Raw genomic sequence first — 26,095 nt, forward strand, 5'->3', positions numbered from 1 at the left:
CCAGCCCACTGTGGACACTGTCCTCTTCTCTTTTTTACTAAAATCCAACCCCTTAAGCCTAAAATCTACAAAATGATCTGAGACTTTATCACCCCAAGTCAGCTTCAAGGGAGAAGCATACTTCACAAATTCTTTAGCAAGAGGCTCCCACTCATTGTCTCTGGCCCAGATAGGTAAGCTGCACACTTCCTTCTGGCCTCCAGAACCCTCTGCAGCCTTGCTTTTCCAAACAGCATATGCAGCTTTTTACCTAGCACAAGCTACACAACACACTACAGAAAAAAAAGGTCTGCTTCAATTGAACTATAGCACAGATCGCGGCACGGGCCCCCAAATGTTTTGCTTGCATCTATCTAGCAAGGTTCCTCTGTGGTATAAGCAAGGAAGCTGAGATTTCTTCAGTGTGTAAATGTGCTTTACTATACAAAAATGCTGTACATACAAAAACTATTACAATATTAGGAATACAATACAAGACTGACAGATATCTATAACAAGCAAAATGCCTAGCACAGCTTATGGTCTATAACAGTACAAATACACTTAAAGGTTACTTATCTTCTGTTACTGTATGTTCGTGATCTCCATTGGCAACGATTCTCCTGGAGCATCAGGCAAGTTCCTTCTATCATGAGTGGCTTCTGATGTTACAGCATGATGGTGTGTGTGTGTGTGTGTCTGTGTCTGTCCCTACTCACCCCTTTTATGTGTCAGGCTGTTTACCATAGTTACCAAACAACAGAAAACATGCCTGTTTACTGTAGCTGTAGAAACAATGGACTGTTGCAAACTGTCAATTGCATACAAAAATGGTATCTACGTACCATTGTCTAATCAAGCCAACACCTGACAGTAATCTAACAGTCATTCTTTCAGTTTGAGAGCTGAAAGAACCTCAGATAAGTACATTTCTTACTTGTTTACTGTAGCTATAGAGACAATAGCCTGTTGATTGAACTGAAAATTGAATACAACAATGATATTTACCCCCATTGTATAAAACAGCATTTGTTTGAGAAATCTACTCAAGCCAAAAAACTGACAATATCTCTATGACCAACCACTATTGTGTAATGTTATGTCCCATGTATCGTAAGTCTGATTAAAAAAAAAAAAATCATATTGTAACAAATTCAACACAAAGTCCCACCGCTGGGCAAAGTGGGAGGCCACAGTCTGCCATTCCTGTTGTGTGGAAGGAAACTGTGGAGTCAAACAAGAAAAAAAAAAGTAGTAATTATGCACATGAACATTAAAAGCAGATTAAACACAAACATTCTTGGCCAACATCAGTATAACATTTATTTTAGGGAGTATTTAAAGACAAAAATATAAGGTCCACCTATCAGATTCCTCACCCCCTCTGATGGCCCATTGTTAATATGTTAGGGGGGGGAGATGTTTTGGACAGGTAACCCTCTCCACTTCATTGAGAGATGAATGCCTAAATAATGTGTATTAGTTTGGCCGGCCCCTCCTTACTTACACTATTGGCAGCCCACTGGGCAGGTAAGAAGTGTCATAATACAAAAATCTGAATACACACTGTACAAATTGGAGCACAATTTTAACATTCTGCAATTACCTATCAAGATAATAATAGGCTACAAAAACTTTAAAAAGTACCATTTGAAAGTATTCAGGCAGGCCCTTGCACTACAAGCTTTGAGGAATTCATCCATAAATCTGACCACAAAAGAGGTAGGTATAGTGTGTATGGGTTTGGCAAAGTCAGCAGATAGAGGATTGTTATGGGTTGACTTAGTGGTTGGGGGGGAGGGAAGGTTCCAAATGAGTTTGGGACCCAAAAAAAAGCCTCTGGCACTCTGCCAGAATTTAAGGACAAAAATAACATTTGTACACATTTTGGGGGGTGTTTAGGGTAAAGCACTACAATGGAGCTGACAAAATACATTGTTAAGTGACTAGACGAGGTGGATATAGGCTGGGGAGAGCATGCTGGGGAGGTTAGTGAAGGCAAATAAAAAAAACGTTAAAAAAATCCAGCATGCATGAGGATAAAGGGGGTATTCACAGCATATTACAGTCATGGTAATTAGGGAATGATGAAAGACAAAATATTATCAAACATTAAATACAATAAAATGTGATATTAAAGGATAAAAATCTTAACTTAATATAGTCCTTCTGCAGGACCTGGATGATGGCAGAACAGGTCTCTGGGATAATGATCCCCAGAGCCTGGGGAGAGATGCCTGTCGAGAACTTGAGGTCCTACAGGCTTCTCCCCATCGCCAAGTACCGCAACATGGCGACTAACCTCTGCTCCGGAGTGAGGGCTTGCTCATGCAGGTATCCTGCCTGCTGATATAAGGGGTCAGCAAAGCCAACAAACGGTGAAAAACGGGTCCGTCATCCTGAGAAAGTTCCTGAAATCGTCAGGATTATTCTCACAGATCTCACGGAGCAAAGGCATGTGACAGAATTGGTCACGCTGAAGCAACCAATTCTTGGTCCATGAACTCCTCTCCACCCTGTTCATGGACTGGACTTGTGTAAAAGTAAGAACCCCAACACGAAGCCCCTGCACAGCATAAACTCTACAATGAGTACGTACATGCAACATGGCTTCAAAACAGTTGGCTGGTCAGAACGAAGTAACAGAAAGCATTGAAGAACAGCAAGGCCTGTGAAGAGCGACCTGAAAATCAGCAACGAGTGGACAAGAACACAATGATAAATCAATGCAAACTCACTACACGCACTGAAGACCAGATACAAACCCACAAGCACAAACTGAACAGCATAAAAACGAACTGAAAACTGCGAGTCTGAAAAGGCGTGAATCATCTATCACCAAACTTTTACTAACCCCATTGGGCTGTTCAATCCCTAGCTTGGCACACAAGGCTGCTCTGTAAGTGTCACCACCACTGGTTGGGTCCTTGACTTGATCACCGTCTGAAGTTTCCCGATTCTCCACTGTGCTCGTTTTCTGAGAGTACTTGCTTCAGTTACTCACTTTGGTCCCTGGTAATAAGGTGGTTATTTGCTTAGTGGCAACAGCTTCCCTTCTACCTCCAACCACTGACAGGTTCTCCGGCCAACAGAACCGTCACTTCTGGTTGGACTGCAAGTTGCAATCCCAACCCTGCACTGCTCTCTTGCTTCTGGACACTCCCTTAGACAGCCTAGCAGCCAGATTCCCCTGGGATAGGCCCAATCTCTGGCCTAGCAGCCCCGGGCAACATGACACACATTCACCCAGACAGCCGTCCAGGTGGCACAGAACATAGGTCACTTGACTTCACCTAAATTAATAGGCTCTCCCAGCAGGCCAAGGGATTTAAGAAAACCCTGGCCCATTGGCTGAGATACCCCATATACCCATAACCTGACCTTGAGTTGCCCTTCTCATATCTAGTATCACCAAGTGCCCGGCCACCTAGTGGTAGAAGAGAAAAGTGCAACAAGGCCAAACTTAGAGAGAAATCTCTAACAATCAACCATGATAATTACTCCTGGCAAATAAATTTGTGAGAAGCATCCCTGCCTAAACTGCAGGGTGCTACATCTTCATGTGACAACACTGAAGAAATTACACTTTGCTACAATGTAAAGTAGTGAGTGTACAGCTTGAATAACAGTGTAACTTTGCTGTCTCCTCAAAATAACGCAACACACAGCCATTAATGTTTAAACCGCTGGCAACAAAGGTGAGTACACCCCTCAGCGAAAATATCCAAATTGGGCCCAATTAGCCATTTTCCCTCAATGGTGTCATGTGACTCGTTAGTGTTACAAGGTCTCAGGTGTGAATGGGGAGCAGGTGTGTTAATATTAATCATACTGGTCACTGGAAGTTCAACATGGCACCTCATGGCAAAGAACTCTCTGATGAGTTAACAAAAAAGAATTGCTGCTCTACATAAAGATGGCTTAGGCTATAAGAAGATTGCCAAGACCCTGAAACTGAGCTGCAGCAAGGTGGCCATACAGTGGTTTAACTGGACAGGTTCCACTCAGAACAGGCCTCGCCATGGTTGACCAAAGAAGTTGAGTGCACATGATCAGCATCATATCCAGAGTTTGTCTTTGGTAAATAGACGTATGAGTGATGCCAGCATTGCTGCAGAGGTTGAAGGGGTGGGGGGGTCAGCCTGTCAGTGCTCAGACCATATGCCGCACACTGCATCAAATTGTTCTGCATGGCTGTCATCCCAGAAGGAAGCCTCTTCTAAAGATGATGCACAAGAAAGCCCACAGTTTGCTGAAGACAAGCAGACTAAGGACATGGATTACTGGAACCATGTTCTGTGGTCTGATGAGACCAAGATAAACTTATTTGGTTCAGACCGGTGTCAAGCGTGTGTGGCAGCAACCAGGTGAGGAGTACAAAGACAAGTGTGTCTTGCCTACAATCAAGCATGGTGGTGGGAGTGTCATGGTCTGGGGCTGCACGAGTGCTGCCGACACTGGGGAGCTACAGTTCATTGAGGGAACCATGAATGCCAAGATGTTCTGTGACATACTGAAGCAGAGCATGATCCCCTCCCTCCGGAGACTGGGCCGCAGGCAGTATTCCAACATCATAACGACCTCAAACACACCTCCAAGATGACCACTGTCTTGCTAAAGAAGCTGAGGGTAAAGGTGATGGACTGGCCAAGAATGTCTCCAGACCTAAACCCTATTGAGCATCTGTGGGGCATCCTTAAATGGAAGGTGGAGGAGCGCAAGGTCTCTAACAATCACCAGCTCTATGATGTCGTCATGGAGGAGTGGAAGAGGAATCCAGTGGCAACCTGTGAAGTTCTGGTGAACTCCATGCCCAAGAGGGTTAAGGCAGTGCTGGAAAATAATTGTGGCCACACCAAATATTGACACTTTGGACCCAATTTGGACATTTTCAGACATTATTGGCTGTGTGTTATACAAGCTGTACACTCACTACTTTACATTGTTGCAAAGTGTAATTTCTTCAGTGTTGTCACATGAAAAGATATAATAAAATATTTACAAAAATGTGAGAGGTGTACTCACTTTTGTGAGATACTGTATATATAGATATATAGATATCTACTTATATCAATATCTATATAGAGATATATCTATATATAAATATAGATATATCTATATATAGATATATCTATATATAGATGTATATCTATATATAGATATACAGTAAATGTCATTATAAATACTTTTTTTTTCTCCTTTTTTGTGATCACAGAATATCTGTTCTCAACTGCATAAGGGACTTGGAGAGGTGGGGGAAACAGCAGCACATTGATCTTCCCAGTGAATGACTGTGCAGGGGAGGTGTCAGTATAAGTCTGATCATTGGAGGACAGGAAGGCTGCTCTTCCTTCCCAGCACAGCCAGAAAACTGACCACACTAGGATGGATTTGTTTTCATGACTAGCATGGTCAGTTTAAAATAGAAAAGCAGAGGGACTGTCAGGATCACTAGATTTTTCACACAAAGTAAGCACATGGTACAATAAGCCATATCAGCAATATGAAATGTTAGGGTAACATATTCTTTAAATAATCTCTTAATACAAACATGAAAGTAAATGTGAGTAAATTTTCCTCCCCTATCAGGATAACTAAAACAGAAATAATCATTGTTATCTTGTGGATTTGCTGGTATATAGTGTGACCTGAAGTCTCCTGCTTTTACCCCTGACAAAGTTTATCTGAAGGAAAGTTGAAACAGTGGGAGTCACAGGAAACGCAATGGGGGTTATTTACTAAAGGCAAATCCACTTTGCGCTACAAGTGCACTGCAAAGTGCACTGAGAAGTGCGGTCGCTGTAGATCCGAGGGGGACATGCAAGGAAAACAAAAAACAGCATTTTAGCTTGCACATGATTGGATGATAAAATCAGCAGAGCTTTCTCTCATTTCAGATCTACCCCTCAGATTTACAGCGGCTGCACTTCCAAGTGCACTTGTAGTGCAAAGTGGATTTGCCTTTCGTAAATAACCCCCAATGTTTTTTTATATCTAATACAGGTCATCATAGTGCTTAGTGCACTTTGAGAGCATTTTAATGAAGAGCTGCTAAAAGAAACAATTATATACTATAAGCTCGCTTTCCCATGTTTTTGAATCATGTGGTGAGTGGAGTCATAGGGAGTGGAAGCCCTGCCTTTTTATTTGAAGTTTATATAAGGAATTTTTTGAGTGCATTGAGACTTTTATGATTTTAGTTCCTTCATGTCTGGTGAGTGAGTTTTTCTGAAGGTAGGTGGAGAGCACCTTGGGAGTACTGGAGTTGAGATCTTCACTGTAGTGAGGCGACTACTATATTTTATTGGCAGTGAATCAATCTCATTCAGTATTGAAGGACTTCTATATAGAAAAAATTAAATGGACACCTAAGGAGGAGAAATAAAACATTAGACGAGGAATAAGCATGTGATCCATATTTGTATGGAGTGTGAAAATGAACATACAGTGTACAAAGGACACGTGACACCTGACCAATGTCTGTAGAAGGTATGAGAAGTTTGTGTGAGGATGTCATCTCACACTTAAATCATGTCTTTAGGTAAAGTGAGAAGACTTGCAAAGAAGACATATGAAACCTGACTCAGGTCTATAGGAGGAATGAAAAGGACATATGAAGAGGACAAGTGACACCTGACACGCATATATGAGGTATAAGAAGGACATATGAGGAGGGCATGTGGCACCTGACTTATGTATGTAGAAGGAGTAAGAAGGACAATAGAGGACAACAGTCGACATCTGACGCATGTCTGTAGAAAAAATTATTAGGAAATTGAGCAAAGCAGACAAGAGATATGAAGGACATGAGAGGATGAACAGGTGACACCTGGCCAAATATCAATGGGAGAATTGAGAAGGACAAGTGATACTCGACCCATGTCTGTAGGAGTTGTGAAAAGAACATGTGAGGAGAACATGTGATACCTGACTCATGTTTATAAGAGGAGAAAAAGTAAATGTGAGAACAGCAAGTGCAATGTGACCTGTGTCTGTAGGAGGAGTGAGATGACCTTAGGAGGAAAACACGTGACACTTGACCACTGTCTATATCAGGGGTGAGAAGGACATGTGGGCAAGACAAGTTACACTTGACCCATGTCTGCAGGAGAAATCACTAATAATTGGTGGAAAACACACAAGAGATAAGGGTATGTGAGGAGAAAAAGTGATGCCTGAGCCATGTTTGTAGAAGAAGTGAGAAGAACATGGGAGGTGACAACTGACCCTTTTTCTGGAGAAGAAATGACCAGAAAATGGAGGAAAACAAACAAGAGATTTGGAGGAGGAATGAGTAATGAAGGAGCTATGAAGGAGTTATGCCCTGTACACACAGTCGGACATTGATCAAACATTCCTACAACAAAATCCATGGATTTTTTCCGACGGATGTTGGCTCAAACTTGTCTTGCATACACACAGTCACACAAAGTTGTCGGAAAATCCGATCGTTCTGAATGCGGTGACGTAAAACACGTACGTCAGGACTATAAACGGGGCAGTAGCCAATAGCTTTCGTCTCTTAGTTCATTCTGAGCATGCGTGGCACTTTGTGCGTCGGATTTGTGTACACACGATCGGAATTTCCGACAACGGATTTTGTTGTCGGAAAATTTTGTAGCAAGCTCCCAAACTTTGTGTGTCGGAAATTCCGATGGAAAATGTGTGATGGAGCCCTCACACGGTCGGAATTTCCAACAACAAGGTCCTATCACACATTACATCAGCATCAGGTGCTTGGTAGCTGGTGGTGATCCAAGACTGATTCATTTTTATGAAGGTCAGTTGATCGACCGAGTCGGTGGACAGGTGCACCCTGTGATCGATTACAAAACCTCCAGCAGCACTGAATGTGCGTTCCGAAAGAACGCTGGATGCAGGACAGGCCAGTAGCTCAATTGCATACTGTGCAAGCTCTGGCCAGTGATCCGTCCTCAAGACCCAGTAACCCAGAGGATTTTCGGTGGGAAAGGTGTCCAAGTCAGATCTTGCCCCTAGGTATTCCTGCACCATGTAAAACAGACGCTGGCGATGGTTGCTGGAACCGATTATACCTTGGGGCTGCGGACTAAAAAATTGTCTGAATGCATCGGTCAGACGGCCACCTTCTCCACCGCTCCTTCTTTGACTGACTGAAGCCTCCGCACACGTTGTCCAGGAACAGGAGTTTGTAACCTCCCAGTCTCTTTGAACGCGTTGCACAGACCTTTCTGCAAGGCCTCCCAAAGATGTTTCATCCTCTGCTCCCTCTGCGACGGCAAGATAAGGTCCGCAACCTTACCCTTGTAAAATGGATCAAGGAGGGTTGCCAGCCAGTATTGATCCCTCTCCTTGATACCACGAATACGAGGATTCTTCCGCAGGCTTTGCAGGATCAGGGAGGTCATGCAGCGTAGGTTTGCTGAGGCATTTGGTCCGGAGTCCTCTGGGTCACTAAGGAAGACATGATCCGCAGCCACCTCCTCCCAGCCACGTACAAGTCCATGGGTTTCTTGGGACTGTAAATGATCCCTTAAAGACTGCTGCTGATGCTGAATACCAGGCTCAACCTCCATGCTGACACAATCCTCCTCTTCTTCCTCCTCCTCCTCCTCCTCATCCTCTTCCTGTGTGATCGGCGGGCAGCAAGGAACACTGTCTGGATAAAGGGGGCCTTGAGAGCTAAGGAAGTCCTCCTCTTCCTGCCTCTGTTCTCTCTCAAATGCCCTGTCCATTATTCCACGCAGCGTGTGCTCCTACAGGTGGACAAGGGGGACAGTGTCACTGATGCATGCACTGTCACTGCTCACCATCCTCGTGGCCTCCTCAAATGGTGACAGGACAGTGCATGCATCCCTGATCATGGCCCACTGGCATGGGGAAAAAAAAACAAGCTCCCCTGACCCTGTCCTGGTGCCATAGTCGCATAGGTACTCATTGATGGCCCTCTGCTGTGTGTGCAGCCACTGCAGCATGGCCAACGTTGAGTTCCACCTGGTGGGCATGTCACAGATTAGATGGTTCTTGAGCAGGTTAAATTCCTTTTGGAGGTCAGCCAGCTGAGCACTGACATTATATGACCTGCGGAAATGCACACAGACTTTCCTGGCCTGCCTCAGGACATCCTGTAAGCCCAGGTACCTGCCCGAGAACCGCTGCACCACCAAGTTAAGGACGTGAGCCAAACAGGGCACATGGGTCAGTTGTCCCTGTCAGAGAGCGGAGAGGAAGTTGGTACCATTGTCGCAAACCACCATACCTGCCTTAAGCTGGCATGGCATCAACCACCTCTGAACCTGCCCCTGCAAAGCTGACAGAATCTCTGCCCCAGTGTGGCTCCTGTCCCCCAAGTACACCAGCTCAAGCACCGCATGGCATCTTTTGGCCTGCGTGCTTGCATAGCCCCTTGAATGCCTACGGAGCACCGCTGGTTCCGAAGTCAAATCAGCACAGGAAGAGGCCATGGAGGAAGAAGAAGAGGAGGGGGTGGAGGAGAGAGGTGTGGCAGAATCACCACTAGTAGTATTTTGCAGGCATGGTGGCAGAATAACCTCCAACACTACTGCATCCTGTCCTGCATCCTTCCCAGCTGCCAGAAGAGTCACCCAGTGTGCGGTGAAAGATAGGTAACGTCCCTGTCCATGCCTACTGGACCATGAGTCAGTGGTAATATGCACCTTACCACTAACCGCCCTGTCCAGCAAGGCCAAGACATTGCCTTCCACATGCCGGTAGAGAGCCGGAATTGCTTTCCATGAGAAAAAGTGGCATTTGGGAACCTGCCACTGAGGAACTGCACATTCCACAAACTCATGGAAGGGGGCAGAGTCTACCAACTGAAAAGGCAGCAGTTGAAGTGCTAGCAATTTAGCCAAGCTAGCATTTAACCGCTAGGCATGTGGATGGCTGGGAGCGAACTTCTTTCGGCGGTGCAGCAGCTGGGGCAGGGAAATTTGCCTTGTACAATCTGACGTTGGTGTACCTATAGCAGATTTCCCCCAAGTACTTGGCTGTGACACACCTAATTCTACACCTTCATTCCTCTCAGTGCAGGTCTCTGAGAGGACTGAAGGTATAGTGGAGTTGGAGATCCCAGCTGATGAGGAGTAGGGATGAGCTTCGAGTTCGAGTTGAACTCATGTTCGACTCGAACATTGGCTGTTCGCAAGTTCCCCGAACAGCGAACAATTTGGGGTGTTCGCGGCAAATTCGAATGCCGCAGAACACCCTTTAAAAGTCTATGGGAGAAATCAAAAGTGCTAATTTTAGAGGCTAATATGCAAGTTATTGTCATAAAAAGTGTTTGGGGACCCAGGTCCTGCCCCAGGGGACATGGATCAATGCAAAAAAAAGTTTTAAAAACGGCCGTTTTTTCAGGAGCAGTGATTTTAATAATGCTTAAAGTCAAACAATAAAAGTGTAATATCCCTTTAAATTTCGTACCTGGGGGGGTGTCTATAGTATGCCTGTAAAGGGGCGCATGTTTCCTGTGTTTAGAACAGTCTGACAGTAAAATGACATTTTGAAGGAAAAAACTCATTTAAAACTCCCCGCGGCTATTGCATTGCCGACAATACACATAGAAGTTCATTGATAAAAATGGCATGGGAATTCCCCAAAGGGGAACCCCGAACCAAAATTTAAAAAAAAAAAATGACGTGGGAGTCCCCCTAAATTCCGTACCAGGCCCTTCAGGTCTGATATGGATATTAAGGGGAACCCCGGCCAAAATTAAAAAAAAAAAAGACGTGGGGTTCCCCCTAAATTCCATACCAGACCCTTCAGGTCTGGTATGGATTTTAAGGGGAACCCCGCGCCAAAAAAAAAAAAAACGGCGTGGGGTCCCCCCAAAAATCCATACCAGACCCTTATCCGAGCACGCAACCTGGCAGGCCGCAGGAAAAGAGGGGGGGACGAGAGTGCGCCCCCCCCTCCTGAACTGTACCAGGCCACATGCCCTCAACATTGGAAGGGTGCTTTGGGGTAGCCCCCCAAAGCACCTTGTCCCCATGTTGATGAGGACAAGGGCCTCATCCCCACAACCCTGGCCGGTGGTTGTGGGGGTCTGCGGGCGGGGGGCTTATCGGAATCTGGAAGCCCCCTTTAACAAGGGGACCCCCAGATCCCGCCCCCCCTGTGTGAAATGGTAAGGGGGTACAAAAGTACCCCTACCATTTCACTAAACAACTGTCAAAAATGTTAAAAATGACAAGAGACAGTTTTTGACAATTCCTTTATTTAAATACTTCTTCTTTCTTCTATCTTCCTTCATCTTCTGGTTCTTCTGGTTCTTCTGGCTCTTCTGGTTCTTCCTCCGGCATTCTCGTCCAGCATCTCCTCCGCGGCGTCTTCTATCTTCTTCTCGGGCCACTCCACACCCATGGCATGGGGGGAGGCTTCCGCTCTTCTCTTCTTCTTCATCTTCTTCTCTTCTTCTCTTCTTCTTTTCTTCTCTTCTTCATTTTCTTCTCCGGGCCGCTCCGCACCCATGCTGGCATGGAGGGAGGCTCCCGCTGTGTGACGGCGCTCCTCGTCTGACAGTTCTTAAATAACGGGGGGCGGGGCCACCCGGTGACCCCGCCCCCTCTGACGCACGGTGACTTGACGGGACTTCCCTGTGACGTCACGGGGAATGCCACAGGGAAGTCCCGTCATGTCCCGTGCGTCAGAGGGGGGCGGGGCCCCGTTATTTAAGAACTGTCAGACGAGGAGCGCCGTCACACAGCGGGAGCCTCCCTCCATGCCAGCATGGGTGCGGAGCGACCCGGAGAAGAAAATGAAGAAGAGAAGAAGAGAAGAAGAGAAGAAAAGAAGAGAAGAAGATGAAGAAGATGAAGAGAAGAGCGGGAGCCTCCCCCCATGCCATGGGTGTGGAGCGGCCCGAGGAGAAGAAGATAGAAGACGCCGCGGAGGAGATGCTGGATGAGAACGCCGGAGGAAGAACCAGAAGAGCCAGAAGAACCAGAAGAACCAGAAGATGAAGGAAGATAGAAGAAAGAAGAAGTATTTAAATAAAGGAATTGTCAAAAACTGTCTCTTGTCATTTTTAACATTTTTGACAGTTTTTTAGTGAAATGGTAGGGGTACTTTTGTACCCCCTTACCATTTCACACAGGGGGGGGCTTCCAGATTCCGATAAGCCCCCCGCCCGCAGACCCCCACAACCACTGGCCAGGGTTGTGGGGATGAGGCCCTTGTCCTCATCAACATGGGGACAAGGTGTTTTGGGGGGCTACCCCAAAGCACCCTCCCAATGTTGAGGGCATGTGGCCTGGTACGGTTCAGGAGGGGGGGGGCCGCACTCTCGTCCCCCCCTCTTTTCCTGCGGCCTGCCAGGTTGCGTGCTCGGATAAGGGTCTGGTATGGATTCTTGGGGGGACCCCACGCCTTTTTTTTTTTTTTTTGGGCACGGGGCTCCCCTTAAAATCCATACCAGACCTGAAGGGCCTGGTATGGAATTTAGGGGGACTCCCACGTAATTTTTTTTTTTTAATTTTGGTTCGGGGTTCCCCTTTGGGGAATTCCCATGCCGTTTTTATCAATGAACTTCTATGTGTATTGTCGGCAATGCAATAGCCGCGGGTAGTTTTAAATGAGTTTTTTCCTTCAAAATGTCATTTTGCTGTCAGACTGTTCTAAACACAGGAAACATGCACCCCTTTACAGGCATACTATAGACACCCCCCAGGTACGAAATTTAAAGGGATATTACACTTTTATTGTTTGACTTTAAGCATTATTAAAATCACTGCTCCTGAAAAAACGGCGGTTTTTAAAACTTTTTTTTGCATTGATCCATGTCCCCTGGGGCAGGACCCAGGTCCCCAAACACTTTTTATGACAATAACTTGCATATTAGCCTTTAAAATTAGCACTTTTGATTATTCATGTTCGTGTCCCATAGACTTTAACGGTGTTCGCGTGTTCGAACGAACTTTTTTCCTGTTGCATGTTCTGGTGCGAACCGAACAGGGGGGTGTTCGGCTCATCCCTAATGAGGAGCAAGGAGAGGTCCTCTTTGTTCTTAGGTGTGGGTCTTTTAGGTACGCTTGCCAACGAACTGCATGACAGGTTAACATATGTCTGGTCAAGCATGTGGTGCCCAAGCGGGAGATGTTTTGGCCACGAGAGATACGCTTGAGGCATATGTTGCAAATAGCAGCGGTGGGATCTGATGCACTCATCTCAAAAAAGGCCCACACCAAAGAACTTTTGGAATAACGTGGAGAGACAGCAGTGCCCTGCACATGCGGAGCTCTGCGGTGTGATGTAGTCGGTGTGCTGCCCTTAAGCTGGCCCCTGGAGGGCATCCTGCCTCGTTGGTGATATGCCTCCTCCTCCTCCTCCTGCTCTCTCCTATCAGGCACCCATGTGGAGTCAATGACCTCATCATCCGCTCCCTCCTCATCACTGGAGCAAACCTGGCAGTATGCTGCAGCAGGGGGAACATGACTGCCAGATTGCTGTCCTTCTTGGGCACCCCCTCTCTCTAGGCTCACGTCACTGCCTTCCTCTAGCTGGGTACCCTCATCGGAGCCTTCAAAACGCTAGGCATCCTCCTGGAGCATGCACCCAACACTGTGGTCAAACAGTTCGGGGGACTCCTCAGGAGGACATGGTGGGGCTAGGGAAGGAGTGACTGATGCCATTGAGCCGAGGGAAGAGACTGCGTTGGTAGCTGCTTTGGCAGACAAAGTACCCTGAGCCTGGGTGAGAGAGGATGAGGAGGATGAGGACGGCTTGGTCATCCACTCTACCAAGTCTTCCGCATTTTGCGGCTCAACGCGGCCAGCTGCTGAAAAAAAGGACAAGCGTGTCCCATGGCCACGTGCTGATGAGCATGCACCGTCTCCACGACCAGCACTGTTGTCTCTAGACACAGAGCCTGCTTGCCCTCTTTTATTGGCTTGTGACTGTCTGCCTCTCCTTGTTGGCCTTCCAGACATACTAATGGCCTGCAGTGAGATGTAGCTGCACAAAGCTGGGATGTATGTATATATATATACTGATACTGCAGCTAGCAGAATCAACTGCCTGCCTGTAGTATTAGTATGAGAACACCAGCAATTGTCTTCAAGCAGCTTTAGGTGCACACTGTGCAGAAGACGCAGTACACTAACTGTAAATACTGTAACTGCCTGCGGTATTAATAGGAGCAGAACAACAGCTGATGTCTTCAGGTAGCTTTAGGTGCACACTGTTCAGAGGACACAGTACACTAACTGTAAATACTGTAGCTGCCTGCTAGGGATGAGCTTCGAGTTCGGGTCGAACTCATGTTCGACTCGAACATTGGCTATTCGCAAGTTCGACGAACAGCGAACAATTTGGGGTGTTTGCGGCAAATTCGAATGCCGTGGAACACCCTTTAAAAGTCTATGGGAGAAATCAAAAGTGCTAATTTTAAAGGCTTATATGCATGTTATTGTCATAAAAAGTGTTTGGGGACCTGGGTCCTGCCCCAGGGGACATGGATCAATGCAAAAAAATGTTTTAAAAATGGACGTTTTTTCAGGAGCAGTGATTTTAATAATGCTTAAAGTCAAACAATAAAAGTGTAATATCCCTTTAAATTTCGTAGCTGGGGGGTGTCTATAGTATGCCTGTAAAGGGGCGCATGTTTCCCGTGTTTAGAACAGTCTGACAGAAAAATGACATTTCAAAGGAAAAAAGTCATTTAAAACTACTTGCGGCTATTGCATTGCCGGTCTGACAATACACATAGAAGTTCATTGACAAAAACAGCATGGGAATTCGCCACAGGGGAACCCCGAACCAAAATTAAAATAAAAAAAAAAAAATGGCGTGAGGGTCCCCCTAAATTCCATACCAGGCCCTTCAGGTCTGGTATGGATATTAAGGGGAACCCCGGCCAAAATTTTTTTAAAAAATTACGTGAGGGTCCCCCTAAATTCCATACCAGTCGAAGGGTCTGGTATGGATTTTAAGAGGAACCTCGCGCCAAAATAAAAAAAAAAAACAGTGTGGGGTCCCCCCAAAAGTCCATACCAGACCCTTATCCGAGCACGCAACCTGGCAGGCTGCAGGAAAAGAGGGGGGACGAGAGAGCGCCCCCCCTACTGAACCGTACCAGGCCACATGCCCTCAACATTGGGAGGGTGCTTTGGGGTAGCCCCCCAAAACACCTTGTCCCCATGTTGATGAGGACAAGGGCCTCATCCCCACAACCCTGGCCGTTGGTTGTGGGGGTCTGCAGGCGGGGGGCTTATCAGAATCTGGAAGCCCCGTTTAACAAGGGGACCCCCAGATCCCGCCCCCCCTGTGTGAAATGGTATGGGGGTACAAAAGTACCCCTACCATTTCACTAAAAAAACTGTCAAAAATGTTAAAAATGACAAGAGACAGTTTTTGACAATTCCTTTATTTAAATGCTTCTTCTTTCTTCTTTCTTCTATCTTCCTTCATCTTCTTCTTCTTCTGGTTCTTCTGGCTGTTCTGGTTCTTCCTCCGGTGTTCTCGTCCAGCATCTCCTCTGTGGCGTCTTCTATCTTCTTCTCCTCGGGCCGCTCCGCACCCATGGCATGGGGGGAGGCTCCCGCTCTTCTCTTCATCTTCTTCCCTTCTTCATCTTCTTCTCTTCTTCATCTTCTTCATCTTCTTCTTCGGGCCGCTCTGCACTAATGCTGGCATGGTGGGAGGCTCCCGCTGTGTGACGCGTCTCCTCTTCTGATGGTTCTTAAATAACGGGGGGCAGGGCCACCTGGTGACCCCGCCCCCCTCTGACGCACGGGAAATAACTGGGACTTCCCTGTGGCATTCCCCTGATGTCATAGGGAAGTCCCGTCAAGTCACCGTGCGTCAGAGGGGGCGGGGTCACCAGGTGGCCCCCCCCGTTATTTAAGAACCGTCAGAAGAGGAGACGCGTCACACAGAGGGAGCCTCCCTCCATGCCAGCATGTGTGCGGAGCGGCCCGGAGAAGAAAATGAAGAAGAGAAGAAGATGAAGAAGAGAAGAAGATGAAGAGAAGAGTGGGAGCCTCCCCCCATGCCATGGGTGCAGAGCGGCCCGAGGAGAAGAAGATAGAAGACGCCGCAGAGGAGATGCTGGACGAGAACACCAGAGGAAGAACCAGAAGAGCCAGAAGAACCAGAAGAAGAAGAAGATGAAGGAAGATAGAAGAAAGGAGAAAGAAGAAGCATTTAAATAAAGGAATTGTCAAAAACTGTCTCTTGTCATTTTTAACATTTTTGACAGTTTTTTAGTGAAATGGTAGGGTCCCTTACCATTTCACACGGGGGGGGCAGGATCTGGGGGTCCCCTTGTTAAAGAGGGCTTCCAGATTCCGATAAGCCCCCCACCCGCAGACCCCCACATCCACCGGCCAGGGTTGTGGGGATGAGGCCTTGTCCTCATCAACATGGGGACAAGGTGTTTTGGGGGGCTACCCAAAGCACCCTCCCAATGTTGAGGGCATGTGGCCTGGTACGGTTCAGGAGGGGGGGCGCTCTCTCGTCCCCATGCCGTTTTTATCAATGAACTTTTATGTGTATTGTCGGACCAGCAATGCAATAGCCGCAAGTAGTTTTAAATGACTTTTTTCCTTTGAAATATCATTTTGCTGTCAGACTGTTCTAAACACAGGAAACATGCATCCCTTTACAGGCATACTATAGACACCCCCCAGCTACGAAATTTAAAGGGATATTACACTTTTATTGTTTGACTTTAAGCATTATTAAAATCACTGCTCCTGAAAAAACGGCCGTTTTTAAAACTTTTTTTTGCATTGATCCATGTCCCCTGGGGCAGGACCCAGGTCCATAAACACTTTTTATGACAATAACTTGCATATAAGCCTTTAAAATTAGCACTTTTGATTATTCATGTTCATGTCCCATAGACTTTAACGGTGTTCGCGTGTTCGGCTCATCCCTACTGCCTGCCTGTGGTATTAATAGGAGCAGAACAACAGCAATTGTCTCCAGGTAGCTTTAGGTGCACACTTTGCAGAGGACGCACTACACTAACTGTAAATGCTGTAGCTGCCTGCCTGTGGTATTAATAGGATCAGAAGAACACCACTAATTTTCTTCAGGTAGCTTTAGGTGCACACTGTGCAGAGGACACAGTGCACTAACTGTAAATACTGTAGCTGCCTGCCTGTGGTATTAATAGGAGCAGAACAACAGCAATTGTCTCCAGGTAGCTTTAGGTGCACACTGTGCAGAGGACGCACTACACTAACTGTAAATACTGTAGCTGCCTGCCTGTGGTATTAACAGGATCAGAAAAACACCACTAATTTTCTTCAGGTAGCTTTAGCTGCACACTGTGCAGAGGACACAGTGCACTAACTGTAAATTCTGTAGCTGCCTGCCTGTGGTATTAATAGGAGCAGAACAACAGCAATTGTCTCCAAGTAGCTTTAGGTGCACACTGTGCAGAGGACGCACTACACTAACTGTAAATGCTGTAGCTTCCTGCCTGTGGTATTAATGGGATCAGAAGAACACCACTCATTTTCTTCAGGTAGCTTTAGATGCACACTTTGCAGAGGACTCAGTGCACTAACTGCAAATACTGTAGCTGCCTGCCTGTGGTATTAATAGGAGCAGAACAACAGCGATTGTCTCCAGGTAACTTTAGGTGCACATTGTGCAGAGGATGCATTACACTTACTGTAAATGCTGTAGCTTCCTGCCTTTGTTATTAATAGGATCAGAAGAACACCACTGATTTTCTTCAGGTAGCTTTAGCTGCACACTGTGCAGAGGACATAGTGCACTAACTTGTAAATACTGCAGCTGCCTGCGGTACTGTACTAATAGGATCAGAAGAACACCACTAATTTTGTTTAGGTAGCTTTAGGTGCACACTGTGCAGAGGACGCACTACACTAACTTGTAAATACTACAGCTGCCTGTGGTACTGTACTAATAGGATCAGAAGAACACCACTAATTTTCTTCAGGTAGCTTTAGGTGCACACCGTGCAGAGGATGCACTACACTAGCTTGTAAATACTGCAGCTGCCTGCGGTACTGTACTAATAGGATCAGAAGAACACTCATTTTCTTCAGGTAGCTTTAGGTGCACACTGTGCAGAGGATGCACTACACTAACTGAAGAAGAACATCAGCAATTTTCTTCAGGTAGCTATAAATACTGTAAAAACACCTGCCTGCCTGTCAGTAGTAGGAAGAGAATAACAGGAATGGATCTAGCTAAACTGAATATAGTATATATATATATATATATATATATATATATATATATATATATATATATATACAGTGGGGACGGAAAGTATTCAGACCCCCTTAAATTTTTCACTCTTTGTTATATTGCAGCCATTTGCTAAAATCATTTAAGTTCATTTTTTTTCCTCATTAATGTACACACAGCACCCTATATTGACAGAAAAACACAGAATTGTTGACATTTTTGCAGATTTATTAAAAAAGAAAAACTGAAATATCACATGGTCCTAAGTATTCAGACCCTTTGCTCAGTATTTAGTAGAAGCACCCTTTGATCTAATACAGCCATAAATCTTTTTTGGCAAAGATGCAACAGGTTTTTCACACCTGGATTTGGGGATCCTCTGCCATTCCTCCTTGCAGATCCTCTCCAGTTCTGTCAGATTGGATGGTAAACGTTGGTGGACAGCCATTTTTAGGTCTCTCCAGAGATGCTCAATTGGGTTTAAGTCAGGGTTCTGGGTGGGCCATTCAAGAACAGTCATGGAGTTGTTGGGAAGCCACTCCTTCGTTATTTTAGCTGTGTGCTTAGGGTCATTGTCTTGTTGGAAGGTAAACCTTCGGGCCAGTCTGAGGTCCTGAGCACTCTGGAGAAGGTTTTCGTCCAGGATATCCCTGTACTTGGCCGCTTTCATCTTTCCCTCAATTGCAACCAGTGGTCCTGTCCCTGCAGCTGAAAAACACCCCCACAGCATGATGCTGCCACCACCATGCTTCACTGTTGGGACTATATTGGACAGGTGATGAGCAGTGCCTGGTTTTCTCCACACATACCACTTAGAATTAAGGCCAAAAAGTTCTATCTTGGTCTCATCAGACCAGAGAATCTTATTTCTCACCATCTTGAAGTCCTTCAGGTGTTTTTTTAGCAAACTCCATGCGGGCTTTCATGTGTCTTGCACTGAGGAGAGGCTTCCGTCGGGCCACTCTGCCATAAAGCCCCAGCTGGTGGAGGGCTGCAGTGATGGTTGACTTTCTACAACTTTCTCCCATCTCCCCATTGCATCTCTGGAGCTCAGCCACAGTGATCTTTGGGTTCTTCTTTACCTCTCTCACCAAGGCTCTTCTCCCCCGATAGCTCAGTTTGGCCGGACAGCCAGCTCTAGGAAGGGTTCTGGTCGTCCCAAACGTCTTCCATTTAAGAGTTATGGAGGCCACTGTGCTCTTAGGAACCTTAAGTGCAGCAGAACTTTTTTTTGTGACCTTGGCAAAATTTGTGCCTTGCCACAATTCTGTCTCTGAGCTCTTCAGGCAGTTCCTTTGACCTCATGATTCTCATTTGCTCTGACATTCACTGTGATCTGTAAGGTCTTATATAGACAGGTGTGTGGCTTTCCTAACCAAGTCCACTCAGTATAATCAAACACAGCTGGACTCATATGAAGGTGTAGAACCATCTCAAGGATGATCAGAAGAAATGGACAGCACCTGAGTTAAATATATGAGTATCACAGCAAAGGGTCTGAATACTTAGGACCATGTGATATTTCAGTTTTTCTTTTTTAATAAATCTGCAAAAATGTCAACAATTCTGTGTTTTTCTGTCAATATGGGGTGCTGTGTGTACATTAATGAGGAAAAAAAATGAACTTAAATGATTTTAGCAAATGGCTGCAATATAACGAAGAGTGAAAAATTTAAGGGGGTCTGAATACTTTCCGTCCCCACTGTATATATCTATCTATATATTTTTTTATATATATATATATATATATATATATATATATATACACACACACACACACAAAATACACTGTAAGTGCAGCTAACTGACTCGCCTGCCTACTCTACCTAACTTAAATCAAAGGACACTGTCTCTCTGTCTATCTATCTCTCTCTCAACGCCGGAACACACTACACGTGCAGGCGGCCTTATATAGTGTGCGCGTGTACTAAACCCCCTGAGCCATAATTGGCCAAAGCCACCATGCAGGTCATAGAGCATGCTTGGCCAATCATCACCCAGCAATGCACTGTGATGCCGCAGTGAATTATGGACCGTGACGCGCCACTTGAATTTGGCGCGAACGGCCCATATCGTTCAGAATTCGGTGAATGACCAAACAGGCAATGTTCGAGACGAACATGCTTTCGATTTGAACACGAAGCTCATCCTTACTCACTACCTATCACAGCTATGAAGGCATTGGAATGCCAAGATAGCACAACCCCCCCCCCCATGACCCCATTTTGGAAAGTAAACACCCCAAGCTATTTGCTGATAGGCTTGTTGAGTCCATGGAATATTTTACATTTTGCCACAATTTGCGGGAAAATTACAATTTTTTTTTTCACAAAGTTGTCACTAAATGATAAATTACTTGAACATGCCATGGGCATATGTGAAATTACACCCCAAAATACATTCTGCTGCTTCTCCTGAGTACGGGGATACCACATGTGTGAGACTTTTTGGGAGCCTAGCCGTGTACAGGCCTCCGAAAACCAATCACCGCCTTCAGGCTTTCTAAGGGCGTAAAATGGTGATTTCACTCCTCATTACCTATCACAGTTTAGGAGGCCATGAAATGACAAGATAGCAAAAAAAACACCTCCCCCAAATGACCCCGTTTTGGAAAGTAGACACCCCAAGCTATTCGCTGATAGGCATGTTGTGTCCATGGAATATTTTATATTTTGCCACAAGTTTCAGGAATATTACAATTTTTTTTTTTTTACACAACGTTGTCACTAAATTATATATTGTTCAAACATGGCATGGTTATATGTGGAATTACACCTCAAAATTCTGCTGCTTCTCTTCAGTATGGGGATACCAGATGTGTAGGACTTTTTGGCAGTCTAACCGCGTACAGGTCCCTGAAAGCCAATCACCGCCTTCAGGCTTTCTAAGGGCGTACATTTTTAATTTCACTCCTCACTGCCTATCACAGTTTCGGAGGCCATGAAATGCCCAGATAGCATAAAACCTCCCCAAATTACCCCATTTTGGAAAGTAGACAAGCTATCTGCTGAGAGGCATGTTAAGTATTTTGCAGATCTCGCTTTTTGTCACAAAGTTTTGAAAATTAAAAAAAAGAAAAAAAATTTTTCTTTCTTCATTTTCAAAAATAAATGAGATCTGAAAAATACTCACCATGCCTCTTAGAAAATACCTTGGGGTGTCTACTTTCCAAAATGGGGTCATTTGGGGGTGTTTTGTGCTATGTGGACATTTCAGGGCCTCCGTTAAGCCCCATACACACGATAGGACTTTGTACAAACTTTCCCGTGGATTTTTGTACAAAGGGCGTTGGCCATAAGTTTGTATTGCATACACACGGCAGAACTTTTTCAGCCAACTTTCACCAAATCACGTGGTTTTTCAGCTCTTTACCACCACCCTTTGGTCAACTTCTGTATTGTCTGATATTGTATCAAATCGGCGAGACTGACACCTTGCGAGCCGGGTTCACACTGGTGCGTGGATCTGCCTTGGATCCCCGCCAATGCCAGGCACTGTGTTTGGTATGAATCATGAGGGGGAACTCCACGCCAAATTTTAAATAAAAAACGGCATGGGTTCCCCTCCAGGGGCATACCAGACCCTTAGGTCTGGTATGGATTTTAATCAGAATCCGGGAGCCCCCTTTAATAAGGGGGCCCCCAGATCCCGGACCCCCACCTTATGTGAATGAGTATGGGGTACATCATACCCCTACCCATTCACCTGGGGAAAAAAGTGTCAATAAAAAAAACACTACACAGGTTTTTAAAGTAATTTATTAGGCAGCTCCTGGGTTCTTCTTCCGACTTCGGGAGTCTCTTCTGACTTTGGGGGTCTCTTCTGACTTTGGGGGGTCTTCTTTCGACTTCGGGGGTTTCTCCGGCCTCTTCTACCGATGTCCAGTTCTTCTCCGCTCTCTCCGGTTCTTCTCCCGGTGTCCGGTTCTTCTCCTGGTCTCCTCCTCTATTTTCTGCTCTTTTTCCGCTCTCTTGCTAGCGGTGGCCTGGTCTTCTTCATTGTCTTCTTCCCTCTTCTCTTCTTCCGATGTTGACATGACACTCTCTCCCACTGTAATGCTGTGAGAGCGGCTCGCGATGACTTATCCGGTGACCACGCCCCCTTATGACGTCACAGTACCAGTATGCCCCGGGACTGTGACATCATAATGGGGCATGGTCACTGGGTGACATTACCCGGTGACCACGCCCCATGCCTATATAAGTCATCGCGAGGCGCTCACACAGCATTACAGCAGGAGAGAGCGTTGTGTCAACACCGGAAGAAGAGAAGAAGGAACAAGACGGCGGAGAAGACCAGGCCACCGCTAGCAAGAGAGCGGCAAATGAGCAGAAGATAGCAGAGGAGCCCGGCAGAAGAACCGAACAGCGGGAGAAGAACTGGAGAAAGCGGAGAAGAACCGGACATCGGGAGAAGAGGCCGAAGAGACCCCCGAAGTCGGAAGAAGACCCCCGAAGTTGGAAGAAGACCCCCGGAGCTGCCTGATAAATTACTTTAAAAACCTGTGTAGTGTGTTATTTATTGACACTTTTTTCCTTTGGTGAATGGGTAGGGGTACGATGTACCCCATACTCATTCACATAGAGTGGGGGGTCGGATCTGGGGGCCCCCTTATTAAAGGGGGCTCCCGGATTCCGATATTCCTCACCCGCAGACCCCGACAACCAACGGCCAGGGTTGTCGGAAAGAGGCCCTTGTCCTCATCAACATGGGGACATGGTGCTTTGGGATGGGGGGGCCGCAGGGCACCCCTCTCCCCCAAAGCACCCACCCCCCATGTTGAGGGCATGTGACCTGGTACGGTTCAGGAGGGGGGCGCTTGCTCGTCCCCACCCCCTTTCCTGACCGTCTGGGCTGCGAGCTCGAATAAGGGTCTGGTATGGATTTTTGGGGGACCCCACGTCGTTTTTTTCGGCGTAGGGAGTTCCCCTTATAATCCATACCAGACCTAAGGGCCTGGTATGCTCCCAGAGGGGAATTCCCTCTTGCGCTCGCTGCAATAGGAAAATGTGTTTTTCCTATTGCAGCCAGCGCTAGATGTACAGTACTCTGTCACCGAGAACCAGCGCAATGGGATCGCGCTGGAAACATTCTCGCCGCTGCGTACTGTAGTTTCTACAAAAGTCTGATGGTTTTGTGTGCACACGATCGGATTTTGCTCCATCTGACTTTTGTTGCCGGAAAGTTTGTGCGTTCGCACAGCCAACAAAAGTCCGATGGAGCATACACACGGTCGGATGTTGCTCCAAAACAGCTAATTTCCATGTTTGTTGTCAAAAAGTCCGATTGTGTGTAGGGGCCTTAACTGTGATAGGTAGTGAGGAGTAAAATTCAAATTTTACGCCTTTAGAAATCGGGGTCCTGTCCCCATACTCAGGATAAGCAGCAGAATGTATTTTGGGGTGTAATTCCACATATAACCATGCCATGTTTGAATAATATATCATTTAGTGACAACTTTGTGTAAAAAAAAAAAAAAAAAAAATTGTAATTTTCCCAAAACTTGTGGCAAAATATCAAATATTCCGTGGACACAACATGTCTCTCAGAAAAAAGCTTGAAGTGTCTTCTTTCCAAAATGGGGTCATTTGGGGTGGGGGGTTGTGCTATCTTGACATTTTATGGCCTCCCTAACTGTGATAGGTAGTGAGGAAGTGAAATCACCATTTTACGCCCTTAGAAAGCCTGAAGGCGGTGATTGGTTTTCGGCGTCCTGTACACGGCTAGGCTCCAAAAAAGTCTCAAACATGTGGTATCCCTGTACTCAGGAGAAGCAGTAGAATGTATTGTGGGGTGTAATTTCACATATGCCCATGGCATGTTTGAGCAATAGATCATTTAGTGAGAACTTTGTGCAAAAAAAAAAAAAATCCATGGACTCAACATGCCTATCAGCAAATAGCTTGGGGTGTCTACTTTCCAAAAAGGGGTCAGACTGTCTTGGCATTTTATGCACAACATTTAGAAGCTTATGTCACACATCACCCACTCTTCTAACCACTTGACGACAAAGCCCTTTTTAACACTTTTTGTTTACATGAAAAAATATTATTTTTTTTGCAAGAAAATTACTTTGAACCCCCAAACATTATATATTTTTTTAAAGCAAAGGCCCTACAGATTAAAATGGTGGGTGTTGCATTTTTTTTTTCACAGTATTTGTGCGGCGATTTTTCAAACACAATTTTTTGGGAAAAAACAAAAAAAACACACTTTTTTTTAATTTTAACGCACCAGAACACACTATATTGCCCAAATATTTGATGAAATAAAAAAGATGATCTTATGCCGAGTATGGATACCTAACACGAAATGCTTTAAAATTGCGCACAAACGTGCAGCGGCGACAAACTACATACAATTTTAAAAGCCTTTAAAAGCCTTTACAGGTTACCATTTTAGATTTACAGAGGAGGTCTACTGCTAAAATTACTGCCTCAATCTGACCTTCATGGTGATACCTCACATACATGGTGCAATTGCTGTTTACATATGACACCAGACCGACGCTTGCATTTGCCTTTGCACATGAGCATGGGGGGACAGGGGTGCTTTTTTTTTAATTATTTATTTTGCTTTTTTTTATTATACAGTATTTGTAAACTGTTCCTTTCATTTTTTTCTTATAATTTTTATTGTTATCTCAGGGAATGTAAATATCCCCTATGATAGCAATAGGTAGTGACAGGTACTCTTTTTTGAAAAAATTGGGGTCTATTAGACCCTAGATCTCTCCTCTGCCCTCAAAGCATCTGACCACACCAAGATCAGTGTGATAAAATGCTTTGCCAATTTCCCAATGGCGCTGTTTATATCCGGCGAAACATAACCACCGGCTGCATTCTCGGGTTCTCTGTTGGGACAGGAGAGCCCGAGAAAACCATGGAAGATGGAGGGAGGGGGGGACGTTCCCTCCCACTGCTTATAAAAGCAGTCTAGAGGCTACTAGGATTGCTTTTACATGAAAGCCAACCGCTGGCTGAAAAGAATGATACCAAGATGATACCTAAACCTGCAGGCATCATTCTGGTATAACCACTCAAAGTCCAGCAACATACCAGTACATTGCTAGTCCTTGTTGGGCATACATTGTAATGTTCTTTTTTCATGCAGCCTGTGGGCTAAACAAAAAAAAAAAGAGATTGATCGGTGGGTATGCCCACCATTAAAATACCGCCCTTCATCCACCCATTTCTAATGATGGGCATACATGCACCATTTTTAACTGTGGTGGTGAAATCACCTCCTATACCGCTGAAGTCTCTGATTTACTTATCGTAGGAGCAAACGCTGTTTCTGTCAAGATAAATAAATCAGTGCAGCAGCTGAATGGAACTTCTGCTAAGCAAATGATGGTTAACAATAAAACAAGGTAACATTACAGTATAACAGTAATGCCCCGTACACACGGTCGGATTTTCCGACGGAAAATGTGTGATAGGACCTTGTTGTCGGAAATTCCGACCGTGTGTAGGTTCCATCACACATCTTCCATCGGATTTTCCAACCCACAAAGTTTGAGAGCAGGATATAAAATTTTCCGACAACAAAATCCGATCGTGTGTACACAAATCCGACGGACAAAGTGCCACGCATGCTCAGAATAAATAAAGGGAAGAAAGCTATTGGCCACTGCCCCGTTTATAGTCCCGACGCACGTGTTTTACGTCACCGCGTTTAGAACGACCGGATTTTCCGACAACTTTGTGTGACCGTGTGTATGCAAGACAAGTTTGAACCAACATCCGTCGGAAAAAATCCTAGGATTTTGTTGTCGGAATGTCCGAACAAAGTCTGACCGTGTGTACGGGGCATAAGACTTACCATACCTGCAAAGCAAATACAATAAAACATAGTAAAAATAAAACATTTTTTAACGCAATCTGTGCCTAAAATATATATGTCAACGCATGGGGGCATCCGCAAATCGCTCCTTCACCCCTGCCCCCAT

Source organism: Aquarana catesbeiana, linkage group LG04 (genome assembly GCF_042186555.1).
Source record: "Aquarana catesbeiana isolate 2022-GZ linkage group LG04, ASM4218655v1, whole genome shotgun sequence".
NCBI classification, from domain to species: Eukaryota; Metazoa; Chordata; class Amphibia; order Anura; family Ranidae; genus Aquarana; species Aquarana catesbeiana.